This window comes from Podarcis bocagei (assembly GCF_964188305.1).
Source record: "Podarcis bocagei genome assembly, chromosome: 1".
NCBI lineage: Eukaryota > Metazoa > Chordata > Lepidosauria > Squamata > Lacertidae > Podarcis > Podarcis bocagei.
The window spans coordinates 74160729-74179282 of NC_138125.1; the positions used below are offsets into that span (position 1 = coordinate 74160729).

At 40.9% G+C, this 18554-nt stretch overlaps 1 protein-coding gene across 2 annotated transcripts in view; it reads right to left on the reverse strand.

The window, feature by feature from the left end:
- Nucleotides 1-18554, reverse strand: part of SOX6 (SRY-box transcription factor 6) — a 449606-nt gene that overhangs the window by 429915 nt on the left and 1137 nt on the right. The window contains exons 2-3 of one of the 2 annotated variants that reach the window (XM_081204706.1): nucleotides 10948-10987; nucleotides 8088-8138 (exon numbers count right to left, since the gene is read on the reverse strand). The gene's annotated coding sequence lies outside the window, so the exon portion shown is untranslated. Of the gene's footprint in view, nucleotides 1-8087; nucleotides 8139-10947; nucleotides 10988-18554 lie in introns of those variants that run through there. The other variant, XM_081204709.1, reaches the window with a different exon arrangement.

Genomic DNA, 18554 nt, shown 5'->3' on the forward strand with positions numbered 1-18554 from the left:
AGGGGAAAAACAAATGGGATTTTAAAATTTTTAAATGGAAAAAATATTTAAAAACAAAACACTATGATACTGTAAGAAGATTGTTTTTATTGTGCTTCTTGCTAGATAAATAACTAAAGAAGCATTGTTGCAATTTTTAATCCCCGCTTTTTCGTAAAATGCCTGTTTCATTTATGAGCTTCCTACAGCTAGCTATCATTCACCAGCTCCTGGGAAGAGTCATTTATAGAGAATTTTGAAAGTCTTCATATTTTTATTAGCACTTCATTGAAGTTTTCCTCAAAAAGATAGAAGCAACCCTCAAAAGCATTTGGGGGGCAAGCATCAAAATATAAAAGAAACTGCATTTTATAGCTCCCAGGAAATATGTAAAATTCTGCATTCACTGTGACTCATTCATAGCACTGCGAAATGGGTTGTTATGTTTAGAAATCTAAAATGTTAAATTGTCCATTAATAAATGTGAGCCAACATTTATTTATTTTACAAAGGTGTGTGTGGGGGGGAACGACAGTCTGAAGGACCTGCTCTAGAAAAGGGAGAGTGGTGAGAATCTAGCGCTTTTCTTACAGGATTAAGAAGCGCTGCAAAAGAAGCATTTAAGCCTCTAATTTTTCCTGACAATTAACAATGAAAAGCAGATGTTTACAAAGCTGTTTTATATGCTGGTTTATAAGATGCTAAAAGATGGTTTGTGGATGTTGAAAAGGAAGAGCCGGATAACTGCTTGTCTGGTGTATTTTTAAAAGCATTTTCATTGGCTCAGTTATTGTTAATAATGAAAGAAACACTTTGTGCTACATGGCTGAGACTAAACTGCCATCATAAAGTCCTCAAAAACACACACACACACAACCAAGCAACTCTTAAGATGTAATTTACAAAGATAATAATAACACAGAATGATTTCACTTCTCTGAATGCTCCACATTTGCATACCAGGATTGTGTACAATGCACTCATAAATGCACATTCATAATGACAAGGACTTCTTAGCAAGGCAAACTGCAGGCTGAGCTCTGCACGTTAAAAACAATATGAGAGTGTCATGTTTCTCTTTCTGACATGGACAGGGGGAGCGTTGTGGGGGTAGGAACAGCTTGTGCCTGGATCCCAGGTGCTGGCTGCTTACACAAATGAAGCTCACATTCAGATCCACACCTTTGCTGTGCACAATCATCTAAATGATAATATTGCCTTATATAGGGCAGAGCAAAGCAATTATGCTGGCAGTTATTTTACTCAGTGTCATTTGCAGAGAGTGCGGGTGGAGGCAGGATGGAAAATCAATGTTCACCTTAACTGTTGTTTTCAAGTAATTGTTGTTGTCAGATCTGTAGTACTTTTCATAGTAAGAAGTGTCTTCAAATGTACTGAGCCTCAGTGAGGCCACTTGAAGCCATCAGATTCCTACATATGTGGGAATCGACACAAAACCTACACACTATGAGGTGGGTTTATAACCCTGAGTACAACATAGGGCAAATACCCATTATGATCTAAAATACTCCACATGAATTTCCACATGTTAAGAAGCAATTTCTCAATGTGCACAGGAGCTTTGAGGCTCATGACTGATATTAGATTTTGAGCTGGGTCTCCTGTCTATCTGCCCATTCGTCTACACTTCATCCTTTTTCAACAGGTCTTACCTAGGAAGCTGCCCTATACTGCAACAGATCACTGAACTATCTAATTCAGTACTGTCTACACTGGCTGGCAGCAGCTCTCTGGAGTTTCAACCAGGAGTCCTATCTAGACATGCCAAGGACTGGACCTGGGACTTTCAGCATAAAAAGTATGTACTCTACCACTGAGTTATGATCCTGCCCCTAAAGTGGCATGACTGGGTTTCAAGAAGTATGAAATGGTCTCTGTCGGGAGGTTGTGGACTCTCCTCCCTTGGAGGTTTTTACGCAGAGGTCAAATGGCCATCAGTCATGGATGTTTTAGCTGAGATTCCTGCATTGCCAGGGGTTGGACTACATGATCCTTGGGATCCCTTCCAACTGTACCATTCTATGATTCTATAATTCTATAAGTATGCTTTCTACTTTCTCAACCCCCGCCCCACCCACATGCATTCTGCCATGTGAGCAGATGCAACCCACATCTGAATACATTTATGACAAACATATACATGTGAATTTGGAATTGCTTAAATAAGTGAAGGTCCAAAGGGGTAGAAATATTCTGAGGCTGGATGTTTCATATTATTAGCTCAATGCACATATGCCTTATTAATACACAACACTGTATATGTTCATACACTATTTGTATATTGGATAAACATGTGAACCAGCCTCATATTATTTCCACACACAAAAGCTGAGGATGGAGAGAAAGAGCCTTCCTCCCTGGCTCCCCAGTGCCCATTACCTGGCCCTGGCCCTGCTTCTACCTCACCCACAGAGAGAAAGAGAGAATAAGCTTGCCTTCAAAAGAAGGAGATGCTCCTTTCAGTCACTATCAGAACTCCCCAAACATGTAGGTCGCTGTTCCCATATACAGATGGAGAAGGATAGCTGAGAAAATGACTGGAACTAGAGCCCACAATGAAACCACAACAGAGCTATTGCTGGGGCAGGGACAAAAGAGTCTGTGGCAGAAAAATCCCTAAACCACATAGGGACACAGGAGCTTAGGCAAGACAATCTCAGCCCCAGGAAGCCCGGGTGGAGGTACTTTCAGGGTACTGGGTGGGAACAACTTTTCTTGCTTTCTACCACCCACCTCAATAATATAGCACCTAGAAATATACTTGTAGAGAACCACAGCTCAGCTGGGTCTACACATTTCCCTCAACCATGATGATGGACTCAAGGGCATCCTGATCAAATTTGCAGATGACACCAAACTGGGAGGGGTGGCTAACACCCCAGAGGACAGGATCACACTTCAAAACGACCTTGACAGATTAGAGAACTGGGCAAAAACAAACAAGATGAATTTTAACAGGGAGAAATGTAAAGTATTGCACCTGGGCAAAAAAAATGAGAGGCACAAATACAAGATGGGGGACACCTGGCTTGAGAGCAGTACATGTGAAAAGGATCTAGGAGTCTTGGTTGACCACAAACTTGACATGAGCCAACAGTGTGACGCGGCAGCTAAAAAAGCCAATGCAATTCTGGGCTGCATCAATAGGAGTATAGCATCTAGATCAAGGGAAGTAATAGTGCCACTGTATTCTGCTCTGGTCAGACCTCACCTGGAGTACTGTGTCCAGTTCTGGGCACCACAGTTCAAGAAGGACACTGACAAACTGGAACGTGTCCAGAGGAGGGCAACCAAAATGGCCAAAGGCCTGGAAACGATGCCTTATGAGGAACGGCTAAGGGAGCTGGGCATGTTTAGCCTGGAGAAGAGGAGGTTAAGGGGTGATATGATAGCCATGTTCAAATATATAAAAGGATGTCACATAGAGGAGGGAGAAAGGTTGTTTTCTGCTGCTCCAGAGAAGCGGACACGGACCAATGGATCCAAACTACAAGAAAGAAGATTCCACCTAAACATTAGGAAGAACTTCCTGACAGTAAGAGCTGTTCGACAGTGGAATTTGCTGCCAAGGAGTGTGGTGGAGTCTCCTTCTTTGGAGGTCTTTAAGCAGAGGCTTGACAGCCATATGTCAGGAGTGCTCTGATGGTGTTTCCTGCTTGGCAGGGGGTTGGACTCGATGGCCCTTGTGGTCTCTTCCAACTCTATGACTCTATGATTCTATGAACCATATTTTGGGAACAGCAGAAAAAACTTAACCTTGCAATCTGAATGGATATTGCCTTTTGCAATCTCATTGTTCCTGTAAGCAATAAAATATGGGTAGCCCAGTAGTCTAAGGAGTAATTTGGGCTCCTTTGAAGTCTATGAATGAGCAAAGGAGACAGAAGCAGAGTCAGGAACATACCGTACATAGATGCTTTTGGGCAGCTGCAGAAGGGGCTGAAGCTGCTACAGTGGTGCCCCGCAAGACGAAATTAATCCGTTCCGCGAGTCTCTTCGTCTAGCGGTTTTTTCGTCTTGCGAAGCAACCCTATTAGCGGCTTAGCGGATTAGCGCTATTAGCGGTTTAGCGGCTATTAAAGGCTTAGCTGCTATTAAAGGCTTAGCGGATTAGCGGCTAAAAGGCTATTAGCGGCTTAGAAAAAGGGGGGGGAGCGAAAAAAAATCGGAACACTTGCAAGACGTTTTCGTCTTGCAAAGCAAGCCCATAGGGAAAATCGTCTTGCGAAGCAGCTCAAAAACGGAAAACCCTTTCGTCTAGCGGGTTTTCCGTCTTGCGAGGCATTCGTCTTGCGGGGCACCACTGTAGTTGGGAAAGACAAATATGTAGGGAAATGGCAACCTGTCTGTAATCCAGTAGTTGAATGGACCACTCCATGTCACTCCATGGTAAGCCCTTGGTCAACAACTTCAATTCTAAAAAAAAGGTGAACAACTTTGGTCTGCCCTCACCCATGTTCACTTCATCAAATCTGGCCTTCTTTGGTCGGCACCACTGCTGTACAACATGAATGAGGGAAATCCCATTTTATCCTCACAACAAACTTACGAGGTAAGCTGAGCTGAGTTAGTGACTTGCTAAGGACTACCCATTGTACAAAAGGCTTAACTCACCCTCAGACTTTAGCTACTATATCACAATTGATTCTCATTCAATCTGATAAACAGATATATTCATGTTATGTGAGTCAAAAACCAAACAAAAACATTATGCCAACCCTGATTTTTTAAAAATCAGCACCAAAAACAATACCTTGAAGGTGCCTGCTTAACGTGATTGACAGGTATCTCGGCAACCAAGTTGATGAGAAGTTATGACAAACAAGGTCCAAATAAATACATCCTTGGAAAGCAGTGGTGTCACCAAACACTGGATCAACTGTCTTCCATGGAATAATGTTTTCCCTTGCCCCAGTGCAGGGACCTCAGTCCAGCACAGCTGCAATAGCAGGACTACCGTCTAGCTGTGTATAGAAGAATTTGCCAAATGAGAAGTACCAGGGAACCCGCCCCCCACCCCCAATTCCCTGCAAGGCATCCTATTGCTTTTTTTGATAAGTGAATATTAGAACCTTGTATGCTAGCCATAGAGTCAGAAGAAGTTCCTTGACTTCATTGCAGGTAAAACGTATCTACAGGATTATGGATTGTAAGATTAAAAATAAAGCCTACCAGATATAAACAGAAGCTTTCATGTTATGGATTATTTAATTTATACAATTATGGGCCTGTTCAGTGAGAGAATGCAGGATCACTTCTCTGGGAAAAAAAAGTCTATACCAGGGCAACAATAGTATTAATATTATATGACTTGAGCAGAGGTATTTGATATAGTTAGATGTGGCCACATGAGGTTCATTAAAAAGAAAACAAGAAAACAGATGATTAATTGTACTAAATACCCCATTTTTGTGTGAGAAACTACATCACTGCTTAAAATCCATTGACTTGTAGTGCAACTTCATCAGGGTCTTTGACCTGAGTACATAACATGAAGAATCAAAATCAAGGTTTTAGTTTGATATAAATAGAAGCAACAGGGGACGTAAAAACCTGGTGGAAGAAAACTGCCTAAAACCTGCCATCTGCCTAAGAAAGACAATACAGAAGAAGCCAGTCTCGTGTCCTTAGGGAGGAGTTTCCACAATCAGGACAGTGCCACTGAAAAGGCCCTGTCCTATATCCCCTCTAACTGCCCCTGCCTTGGTGGACAGGGCCTCAGAAGATGATTGCAATCAATAGACAGAAAAAGGTGGCTCCTCAAATACCCTAGTCGCAAACCAGAAGATTATCCAATTTTATCTGTGAGGTGGGCTAGTCTGGGATAGAGAGAGTGGGCCACCCAGTGAAATTTATGGCCAGACAGAGGTTTGAAGCTGCATCATCCCAATCTAAGTCTCCATTCAATCCACTACACCACAATGACTTAGTTAAAACAGTATACTTTCACTTCTTTAAATCTTGCTGGAAATTTATGAGGTGAATCGTTAGGGGGGGGAAGTAGCAATGCTATTTATTTCAAGATCTGTCCAGTTTATGGGCTGATCCTCTTGCACTGTAGTGCATGAGGGAAAGGAGCAAGCAGAGTCAGAAGAGGAATCCATGCCACCCCAAAGGCAAGGAAGGGATGTTCTCTCTCTCTGGCAACAGGGTCCAGTTGGGCACACTTCCCATTGCTGTTGCTGCAGCATAAAAAAAACCAAACCCAGGCAGGCAGAGATTCTGTGGAATATGCCTTGGAATATAAAGAAGTTTCAGATAATTAAGATGCAAATAATTGTTTTTCTACATTACTCAATTTAATGACTTGGGCATAGCAAGCAAAACAGATCCAGCCTTGCCAATTTTCACTTTATAGCCTCATCCTTAAAGAGGCTTTTCTGGTCTAGCCTTGAGGCTGTTTATTTGTTTCTTTCTTAGAAATATATCCCATCTATAGCCCACTTACACTTTTTTTCCAAGGAGAGGATCTAACACTTTTCAAAAGCCTTTTCATGGAGATTTTGAGTTTTTCTTCTTTCCTTGGTCAAAATTAATAGATGTGCATCATTTTGATTTGAAGAGAGGTTTGATTTTTGCAAACACTATTTAAGAGATTCTGCTGTTGATATTTTCACATTAATATACATTATTTATCTCTGCAGGGTGGTGAAAATGAGGGAGTTGCACGGGCTTAGGTGGCAGGAAGTGGGATTCTCTGTAATCATCAGCAGCAGGGGACTCCTTTGAGGCTGCATTGTGAGTTTCAGTTAAGATTCCAGCAGAAACAAAATAATTGTGTGTTGAGTAGTGTGCGGATGGGAACTAATACATGAGTAATCTCTTTCAGTTTTTAATTTCCAGTTCAAAATGTCGCAAGAGCTCAGTAGGGGCAGGGATCAGTTTCCTCTGAGGCCTGAGCCCCTACAGGTGTTTTCAATGCTAGGATTTAACTCTGGAACACCTAATATAGGAAAATAAAAAAATTCCCTAAGCAGGAGTAAGCAGCCACTTCTTACACATCAGGGAGAAGGGCTTCCACATCAGAGGGTGTGTTTCCAAGCAGATATGCACCCCAGTGGTATCTCTTCTTCTTGAAACAAGTATTGAGTGTAGGGCTTCTCTCTTATTCACATTTCACTTCACTTAAGCCTAGGTCACCTATTCTTAGCAAAGCAATATATGGCCCTGTTTGCTAAAATTCATTTTGAGGAATTAACTAGATTTTCAAGCACCAGTCCTAGACAAAGTAAACAGTTCTATATGTAGTCACTGGAATATTACCAAACTGCAGTTAAATATCTGGCACCATTTCATTTTAGGTTTTATATGGAAACCTCAAAAATAATGTTTTTTTCCTGATGTTTTCATTGCTGCGTGAAAGTTCTTTTTGGGGGAGCCAGACTCTGCAAGCCTTAAATTCCCTATTAAAGTACTAGAAGAAAGAAAAATGTGTGATGGAGTAAAATGCAGTGAACAGGCAGGGATACCATTTCAGATTTCAATGAGAGGAAGCAAGATCCAGAAAATTCCAAAACCTATTGGACTCACTTAAAGTGAAACTATAGGGGGAAACTAATGTTTTATTAACTTATTTTGTTTGCTTGTTCTACTTATATCCTACCCTTCCATCCAAGGTTCCCAGGGCAGCAAAAAAAAGGAGAAAAAAAGGAGAGTCAATTCAAATGCAACACACTGGCACAATTCAAAATCATAAAATCATGATAACCAAATCAACCTTATTCACATAGGACAAATAGTCAATCTTTTCCCCTCAAAAGGATATTTCATTTATAACCAGGGCCCTTCAGCGTGGAAAGCTGCAATTTAGCAAGAGTTATATGAGCTTCAGAGCAATAATCCTATGTGGTCTGAAACACGGAGTGGGAGTTCCACCTATGTGGTGCACTTGGGTTCAGGAACCATAACATGAACATCAATTTACAGGTTATAAACCTGTCCTCTGAAATGTAGCATAATGACTAAGGCTGCAATCCTGTGAGCACCTACCTGGGAGGAAATCTCAGTGAAGAAAGTAGGAGTTACTTCAGAGAAAAGGTGCAAGAAACTGAGATACAAATCAAGAAATGCCAATTTTTTTATCTTACCTTTGTCATAGGCAAGCCATTCCCTCTTCATTTCAGAGTCAATCTGTTCATCTATAATATGGGAATAATAATACCTTAAGGTAGATGTAAGGATGACAACACACAACAATATATTTGAACAACTGTAAACACTTGAAAGTGCTTTAGGAATGCTACCCATTTTTATTCTTGTGGCTAGACTACAGTTACCTGGTATAAAAAGTCACCCTTAGTATTTCTGAAAGTTGAAAACAACTTTCTTTTTAAAGTTACAGCTTTGTAGTCAAAATATAAAATATAAATAGGTGATTTTACAATAGGTGATTCTAAAGAAGTGTGCATGCACACGAAAGCTCATACCAATAACAAACTTAGTTGGTCTCTAAGGTGCTACTGGAAGGAATTTCTTAAATGATTTTATAGTGTTACTTGTAAAAGGGTCAGGCAGACTAACCCACTTTGGGGACAAGTGGCTGAATCTGCTCTGTGTGTGCTACTGCCACTGAAAGCAAATGGCACCCTAGTGCTGGCAACAAGAGTGAGCAGCAAAATGAAGGAATGGAGACAGTGGTGGTGAAGAGGCAGAGACTTGGTGGCCTAACTGCAGAGGTTGGGTGGGCCTCTTGTAGCACATACCCCATCTAACAAGGAGTGTCATTTAAGGGCAAAATGTAAAGTAATAGTACTATTTAGGACGGCATATTTTCCATGGTCTCTCCACAGCCTCTACTCTTCATAAGGTCAAGATGCCAACTTTGGCCAGCCACCAATCCTAAGCCATCAATTGTGTTATTCTTGTGTTAGACCCACCCCTGGGTGGAAATCAGTCAAATGTCCAAGAAAATCTGGACATATGGCAGCCCATGTTGGCAGTGCCGGTTTTTCTGTCCAGATTTTTAGTTTGAAATATGGCAACACTACTATAAGCGTTTGTTTTGCTAGTGTTTAAAATATATAGAATTTGTATAATTTGTATAATTTGTATAATTCAGAAAGGAAGAATTTGACACAAAAGAATGTATGCTCAAAGGAGGTGAAAACAGAACTTTATGTAATGGGCTTAGTTTGTCAAGATGACTACAGTAAAATCAAGAATCAGAAGATAATACCACATTCCCATATATACCAGAAAAAAGGCATCAGAGGTAGCAAATGAGAAATAAAGGTAAAGGTAAAGGACCCCTGGAGGGTTAAGTCCAGTCAAAGGCAACTATGGGGTGTGGCACTCATCTCGCTTCAGGCTGAGGGAGCTGGCGTTTGTCCATAAACAGCTTTCCAGGTCATGTGGCCAGCATGACTAAACCGCTTCTGGCGCAACGGAACACCATGACAAATGCCAGAGTGCACAGAAACAGTGTTTACCTTCCTGCCATTTACCTATTTATCTACTTGCACTGGTGTGCTTTTCTGCTAGGTTGGCAGAAGCTGGGACAGAGCAATGGGAGCTCACCCTGTTGCACGGATTCAAAACGCTGAGCTTCCGATCAGCAAGCCCAAGAGGCTCAGTGGTTTAGACCACAGTGCCATATTTATATGTGAAATATAATCTACATCTACATTCTATTCCTATGAGTAAGCATCACTGAAATAAATGAGTAGACATGCGTAGGATTGCATTGTTAGGGTGTAGTCATCCTGGTTTGTTTGCAGGGGAATTAAATGACATTGGCTATTTAATTGGCATTATTTCTGATTGTCTACAGGAATATTGGATGACACTGCATTGAAGCAAGTGTTATCACACACTTCCAGCACATTTCTCCATAATTTTTTCTTATCACAAAATGTCTGATCTTTTGGGGAAGTGGGTTTGATGCACAAGACCTCCTAATCAATTATAAATGTGAAACCGGAACTCACAGGTATGTGATTGAAACCTTCCTGAAAATAGTGGAGACTGGAAGCACTCTCAGTTTCTGGACATGCTCCTCTTCCCTTATCTTCTTCCTATCTGTCTGAGGATGCAACGTTCCTCACTGCTCCCATCCCAATTAGGCTGAACTATGTATTGCATTTTTTATATGTTTAAAATATATGTGCTGCACAAAGGACACATGTTGCTATAGAAGGCCATTGCAGGTATGTGAATTCACAATAAAAGATGTTCTTGCATAGATGTTCTTTGCACCCAAGTTGCAAAGAAACTTGTACTTACATTGCAAGAAAATATGGGTTATCCATGCCGGTGCTAGAGGCTGGCCAAACTGGCCAAATGTCAGAGTGCAGAAGCCGACAAGAAATAGGAGCTACTGAGCCAATTGTACCACCATTTTACGGTAACTGGGTTTGCCTGACCAAAAAATGTAAAGCAGTGTGCATTTAACTCACACTGTTTTTGCTTACTTGGCAAAATGAGAACACCCTATACCTTCTGCCACTGGAGCAGAGATGGAAGATGGTGGTAAAGGCATTATCCCACTTTCCACTGGGCACCCAGGGAATGTCCAGGACACTATGAGACAAGACTTTGAAAACCACACCTTATAGGTCAATATAAATTTAAAAAATTAAATATAAACCCAATATTAAAATAAATATTTAAGAACAAAGCAATCCAAAACAGGCAAGGGAGAGTGAATCTGTGTTGGCAGAGCTGCTGGTGTAATGGAATGGAATGGCTGGCTGGCTGAATAAATTTTGCTGCCTGAGGTAGGTAACCTCTCTTCCAGGTATTCAAAGCAACTGGATGGGTAGTTAAGTTTTACTTCAGCATTGGTGATGAGACAGCACATTTGAGGGCAACAAGTTAATTTAGGGTGTGCACATCTGGCCAGATAGCACACACATTTCTGTTACCTGACACCATACCAAAATGGCTTTCCAAAATGGCTCAGAGAGGGTTTGGAAGACCATACATCCCTCTCTGAGGATGAACACCCACCTTCATCAGCAGAGCAGGAGATCCTCAAAATTCAATGGACCTAAAGGGACCAGAGGATTGTGCTGCCATTAAAAAAGGAAGTAACATTACAATGAAGCAATCAAAACAACATAACAAAGAATAAGAATCTAAAACAATTTGAAAGATTTGAAAATAGCTGGTGTAAAACCTTTAAAAATAGAAGATTAAAAATTACTTAACTGTTAAAACAGAAAGGTTTTTTAAACATGCCTCACACCAACAATAAAGGATCCTAGCGGATCGCTACCGGAAGGGTTTCTGATAATTTTAGCTGCACCACTGAAAAGGCCATGTCTTTTGCACATACTCATATGTTGGATCACTTCACGGTAAAGGTGAGCCTCATTGGTGATCTTAATTGATCACCAGGCTGTATTTTATACTAACTGCAGTTTTCAAACTATTTTTCAAAGGCAACTCATTGCAGTTGCCTACCCTGGAAGTAACCCGAGGAGATTCCAGGCTAGCTATTTATGGAACACTCATGCTGATCTTTGCACAAAACTTGCACAGAAGTTATACAACATCTCCTATTTATTGAGCATTCATTCAGATATGTTCCTGCAGAGGTTATATGACATTGCCAGCTAGTGGTTGCTATCCCACACTGCTATCCAGTGGAATTTTCTATCACTTTTCTCATCAGACTTTTTGTGGTTAGAAAAGCGACAGAAGTGTGGGGTAACAACCAAGTTTTGTGTGAACAATGAGGCAGTCTGGAAGTGTCCTTAGGAATGAACAATTACTGTATTACAGATTTGTCTTCTCTAAGAAAAAATGGAACACTGCAGATAATTCAAGGGAAGAAAGAAAACTTATTAAGACTGAAAGCTCATCTTTTTCATGCTTCCCCCCCATCTTGATGTTTGTCCCCCAGTGTCTATGTCCATTTTCTGTATCTTCTCCTTTATCTGAGATTTCCAGTTTAGAAACAGGAATGTCACTAACCTGTTCTCTGAACAGAGGAGCAGATGAGCAATTGTCCTTCTTTAACTACTGAGAATTGGAAATGAAGCAATGCCATTTTAGGTATTGGGATATTGTATACTTTAAACACAAATGGAACATGTTTATGAATTATTAAAAGATAGTATGAGCATTTTGAATTAGCTTGGAAGTGAACAGAGAATTAATGGAATTGTTGTTTTTTAAAAATGTCTGCTGCGGTCCTGCCTCCTGGTCTCTGTTAACTGTCTTGCAGTTAACTATAGCTTTTGGACTGTCCATTGAACAAAACATTATCTGTTTCAGCATGTATTATATATATCAGGGGTCAGCAACCTTTTTCAGCTGTGGGCCGGTCCACCGTCCCTCAGACCATGTGGTGGGCTGGACTATATTTTGAAGGGAAAAAATGAATGAATTCCTATGCACCACAAATAACCCAGAGATACATTTTAAATAAAAGCGCACATTCTACTCATGTAAAAACAAGCTCATTCCCGGACTGTCCGCGGGCTGGATTGAGAAGGCGACTGGGCCGCATCTGGCCCCGGGCCTTAGGTTGCCTACCCCTGATAAATACAAACTGTAGTAGTAATAATTCATAAACTTGACATCTATTTAAAAACACATCTTGTTTTTCCTTAGCTAATTACATAGGACGGGAACCTTGTTAAGTTATGGGTGAACATATCAGACGACACAGCAATTCTTCAGACAGCTCTTGTTTATTCACAGGCCAGAACAGAACTGATCTGATGGGTTCAGCCAACCTGCTTTTAGATAGAGCTCAACTACAAAGCAACAGTAACAACTTTCTGTAACTATCCAATCACTGAACGTCACTTTCAATTCCTTATTTGCATATGCGGACCTGAGTGAAAACTATCTAAGTATTCCCCCTGCTGGCCCAGGGTGAGAACTTCAGTAGATAACAAACCTTATTCTTTTTGTGAAAGCAGCACCTAGGAAGAGGAGGTTTGTTTCTTTACTCTCCCACTTAGACTGGAATGGAGATTGCCCCTTGCCATGGCTAGGAACCTTAGTAGAAAAGGTCTCCCGTTGGCACCAGTGCAGTCTCCCTCCGTGCCTCCCACCACAAGGTTCAAAGCCCCACAGGTAATCTCCAATTTGATCTTCGTGGAGAACCAAAAAGATAATCCTCTCCATCCCTGTGTTCTGCTTTCCCAGTGAGAACTGGGCTCTCGCACTGTTGGTATGTTTAGAAAAGCAAGATGTGTAGCTGCCTGCTACCTGTTAAGTGCTCACCTAGTTTGGCCCTCTTTTCCAGATAGCCTTTACATCAGAAATAAGGCAAGCGGCCTCCAGGAAGAGAGTGGCAACAGTGCTTCCATCTGGGAGTCTTCTTTGGCACCCACTTTATTCTGTGGTACTAAGTGAAGACCTTCCAGTTTTCCCAAGCTATTATATCTTTTCACTTGTAAATCTGCTGAATCTTTCAAAATATTTTAAACTGTTGTTAGTTTATTGGATTAGAAATTGTTTTATGTTGTGCTGTAGTTTTATGTCTGCTGTTTTAGATGTTTTGTATGTATAACATTTTTATTTTTATGTAAGCTGCTCTAGGTATTGAAGGGTAGGGTAAAAATATTGTGAATTAATTAATAAGAATGTTGGACTGTCTCATTTTCCAAAATAACATCAAAGCAGCACGTAAATACAATGTAGTTTCTTTGATTAAATTAAATTAAGTTGAGCAGCACCACATTTAACTTGAAATAAATTACCGTAAGCTCATTTTCTCCCATTTTTTCCCATTTAGTTTTTGGGTCTATACATTAAGGTACAGTTAATTTTAGATGCAAAACTTTGTATGCTGTGCAAATCATGCCTAGATGTCAAAGTAAAGTAACAACCCTAATGAGCAACGTTAAAAAAGGCAGGACCCATTAGTTAAAAGACACATGGAAACAGCCAAAGATGACAAACATGCATAAAATTCAAAACATGATGGAAAAGAGAACAGGCAACTGAACCACATAAATCAGTGTTTTGAATTTTATTTCTCTGTGGGTATAATTGTACCTTAGTTTCTTATAATGATTTATTGAGGTAAATATTCTGTATGGTTTAACAGCTACAGCTTCAAAGTGTCAGCCACACAGTCTCCCTTATTCATGAGGCAGCTGAGGACTGGGGTTGTGAATTAGCTTCTGTATTCTGGGACTTGGCAAAGTTTGTTTTTTAAGGTTCTTATAAAGGATTCATATTGATGCAGCTATTCAAATGTTAAAAACACTGTGCTGTAATGGATGAAATAGAAAACCTTTACTGTAATTCCTGAGGAAAAAAGTAAATAAATGGAAATAAACCATGCAGAATTGCCTTCAGCAAAAATAGAGCAGTGCCCTGAAGTTGTTTTTGTATCATGTGTGTGTGCACGCGCATACACACACACACACACACTCATATGGGAAGACAAAAAAAGCACACTATCATTTCTTAAAGAGAAGAATAAAGCAAAATTAAATTAAATCAGGAGAAAAAACTGGAATAAAGATTTTAAACTGTGACATTTGCTGTTGCTGGATGCCAAGCCACACTTTCTAGTGCTCTCTGATCAGAATAAACCAGCCATTAACTAATAAAAGAGTCATAGTCCATGAAAGTTGTGATGGCATTTTAACAGCTCTTCATCTATTATTTAAAAAAGTCTAATCTGCAAAATACAGTTCCTTTTCTGTTTCTTGTCTAAGGGCAATGATGGCAGAAATTAGATGTGTTCCCATGGTGTGGAAAGCCACCTTGTGGTCCATGCCAAGATATTCAGCAGGAAGCCTTATTATTGCCAAGAAACACGTGTGCCTCGGATACCAAAGATCGACATGTGCTGATGTTTCAACATTCCTGGAGAGAAATCCGACCCCCTCGGTGCCTATACTAGGCTCCCTGGCATGCCAGCACCTCACCCCATCTGTCCAGAGTGGCACTGTGCCTTCTCATGTGGCACTACACCAGTTACAGAGCACAGGTGCCAAATATATGCTTAACTCAAAACCCTGAGAAAATGCAGCAAATGACTTCCCTGCAAGAAAAATGGCATCTCCTGCCAAACTGGATTCATGCTTCATTAGAAAAGGGTGGCAAGGACTTGCCATTGAAAACCTCACCGAGAAATGACTACTCTTAACACTGTCATCTGGCTTGAGGCCCTTCTGCTTTGGAGTGTAAATCTCACATTGTGAGGTTCACAAGGAGTTCTGCTAGTTGTACTGGGTTTTAGAACAGTTACAGCTGAGGGCACCAACAGTGCCTGTACATACAATGCTACTCTTGAGGAATTCCCCTGGTGCCCAAAAAGCACCCAAGGCCTCCCTTCGGCTCACTGTCCTCTTGGTCATGAGGTGGTAATTCCACCCCATCTGCCACAAAGCATTTAAAGGTGAAAGAGGCAGTGGGTGGAGTGTTTCCAAGGGTGAAATGAACACCCGAGTAGATGAACAGAAAGTGGAGTGAATGAAGATGGCAGGAGCACAAAGGAAGAAATCTGGGAAGCTTGTGGGGAGCAAAACATAGCAGCCAGGTGAGAGAAAGAAAGGTATCATAGGAGTCATGGGGGGAGGGAGAGAAAGAAAAGGTACACATGCCTGAAAACACATTCAATCCATCTAAACCAGAGTATTCCAAACTGTGTGTTGCGACACATTAGTGTGCCAGCTGCAGTGTATAGGTGTGTCTCGCGAATGCTCCCCACACTTCTCCAGGGGGTGGAAAGGGGTTAGTTTAATCGCCACTTTGCTAGAAAAACTGAAATACTGTGTTGCGAAATGATGCATGTCTAAAAAGTGTGTCACCCAAAGTCTGGAGAGCGCTGATCTAAACAGATCCTCTTGCAATAGTATAATCGGTATAACTGGTCTTGAAAGACCTACATTGGCTCCCAGTACATTTCCGAGCACAATTCAAAGTGCTGGTGTTGACCTTTAAAGCCCTAAACGGCCTCGGCCCAGTATACCTGAAGGAGCGTCTCCACCCCCATCGTTCTGCCCGGGCGCTGAGGTCCAGCGCCGAGGGCCTTCTGGCGGTTCCCTCATTGCGAGAAGCAAAGCTACAGGGAACCAGGCAGAGGGCCTTTTCGGTAGTGGCGCCCGCCCTGTGGAACGCCCTCCCATCAGATGTCAAAACGATAAACAACTACCTGACATTCAGAAGACATCTTAAGGCAGCCCTGTTCAGGGAAGTTTTTAATGTATGATATTTTAGTGTTTTTTTGGTTTTTGTGGAAGCCGCCCAGAGTGGGCGGGGTACAAATAAATTATTATTATTATTATTATTATTATTATTATTATTATTATTATTATTATTATTATCATCAAATCACAAGTCAAAATACAGATCACATTGTCTCAATTACCTGAACCTTAAAAAAATAATAGACCCAGTGCTTTCTAGCACTGTCATAACATAAAGACATGGATCCAAGGCATAGATCCTTGTGGATTCTCAAATCTTTTTACAAATTATCATCTTAAAACCACCATCAAATCGTAGGTCGCCTCTGTGTCCACAGATCTGTTCTGTGGTTTGTTGGTGGTTTTGTTGTAATTCTGTTGTAATTTTGTGTCAAAATCATGAAAATCCATGAGAATCTTTGGCTTGGATCAATGTTTTTGTGGTGCTGTGCAATCTGCCATTGTATGGTTTGATAGTGGGGGTGGATCCCATGTAAAATCATACATTTTCAAGAGGATCTGTCAGCTGTATCTGACTTTTATCTAGACCATTTGGAAAAACAAATGATGTGTGTGTGCACTTTCCCTTTTTCTGTCTGTTGTGGGGATGGGGGAGAGACTAGCCTAGGGGAGCGCAGAGAGAAGCAGCTGCATGGGGTGATGCCCATAGCACTCTCCCAAAATTCCCAATGGGCCCTAAAAGGTTGGCAACCCCGAACATATTGCCAACGTTGTCAAAAGCAGGTTGACATCACAGAACTGTACACACAGTTTTGTACACACAAAACTGTGTACACTGAGAATAAATATACAGAAGTGAAGTAATATATGGGTCAGGCTATCAAGAATGCAAAAAAAGTCAATAATTAATTCCCCCCCTCCCCATGATTTATAGGAGGCACAGAACCAGGATTTGACTTATACAGACAATGAGATGGTTCCATCACTGAATGCTGTAGTCATCAACTGTTGAATGTTCACCTGTGAACCAGGGCTTTGAAGACCAACAGTTGGATCCTTGAAGTGATTCCTTTGAAAAGCATTGTGAGACCAAATCATATGGAAGCTTTCTCTGTGATATTTGATCTACAGTGGTACCTCGGTTTAAGAACAGCCCTGTTTACAAACTATTCAGTTTATGAACTCCGCAAAACTGGAAGTAGTTTCCCGGTTTGAGAACTTTACCTCAGTCTAAGAACGGAAGCCGAACAGTGGAAGGGCACCAGCGGCAGGATTTCGGTTAAGAACGATTTCGGTTTAAGAACGGACTTCCGGAATGGATTAAGTTCGTAAGCTGAGGTACCACTGTATGTTTGTTTGCTCACATGTGCAAGTGATTACTTGATGCTGTAGCCATCAAGTGTTGAACATGCATGTGTGAACCAGCCCAGTGTGGGCATGTAAAGAAAGAAGCAGCAGAAAAAAGAAGCATGAGATGTTCAACCATTTTCATAAGGGCTGTGAACTCCACTTTGCAAAGAGAAATCTTTCCTAACTTTTTTATTCCTGCCATTCCCCAGTACAGTATAAATGAAAGCAAAATAGCAATCCTTTCTTATTTCCTCTGTTAATAAAAAGTAGTTTGGCTAGCACAGAAATCAAGATTTGTGAAAGCAGAGGTCTTCACACTGATGTGTTCAAAACCGTTTTGTAAAAATGGGGGAGCATTTTAAAGAAAGGTTTTTATAATGGTTTCAAAAGTATGAAAGCCATTTCAGAATGAGAATATGTCTATTCTTTATGTTCTTGAGCCTTAAAAGGACCTTTAAATGTTAACAGCCAAGGCAGTTTTCCTCAGACTGGTGCTCTTTATGGTACACACTCTTTTTGTTTCAAAATAAAACAAAAGTAAGAACAGGTGGGAACTTTCACATGGTCAGTCTCACTGACTATTACAAGTGATAATAGCAATACAGTAACAATTTTTTTTCTATTCTGCTCTTCCATTGACACGCTCAGTGACTTACAGCAAATAAACAATAATCACAGCACTAAATAATATAAAACAGATAATACAGCAACATAATAAAATCACATTAACATCAGACAGTAAAAAAGCCCACTAAAATAAAAGGCTCCTGTTTATGGAGTAAAACGCTCAAAGAGGGCCCCTCACAGATCTCAACCGAGAGAGTATTCCAAGGCTATGGCATTACCACAGAAAACCCATTTCTTGTTCATCAGACTATTGTGGGATGGCACTTGGAACAGGGACCCCAAAGCTGATTTTAATGCCAAGGCAGGCTTAAGAGGAAGTAGGCAATAGTCCTTAAAGCCCAATCTAGGATATTTAAATTAGGCCGAAACCAGAACTAGTGTTATCACCTCACGCTGGATGTTCAGCTAAATTCCTATTTGCATCCTCCTCGTTTCAGTGGCATTTGCAGTGAAGTGCATCTTTCTTCATTACTGCCCTGTCACTAATATGTGTAGCATAACCCAATTAAAAAG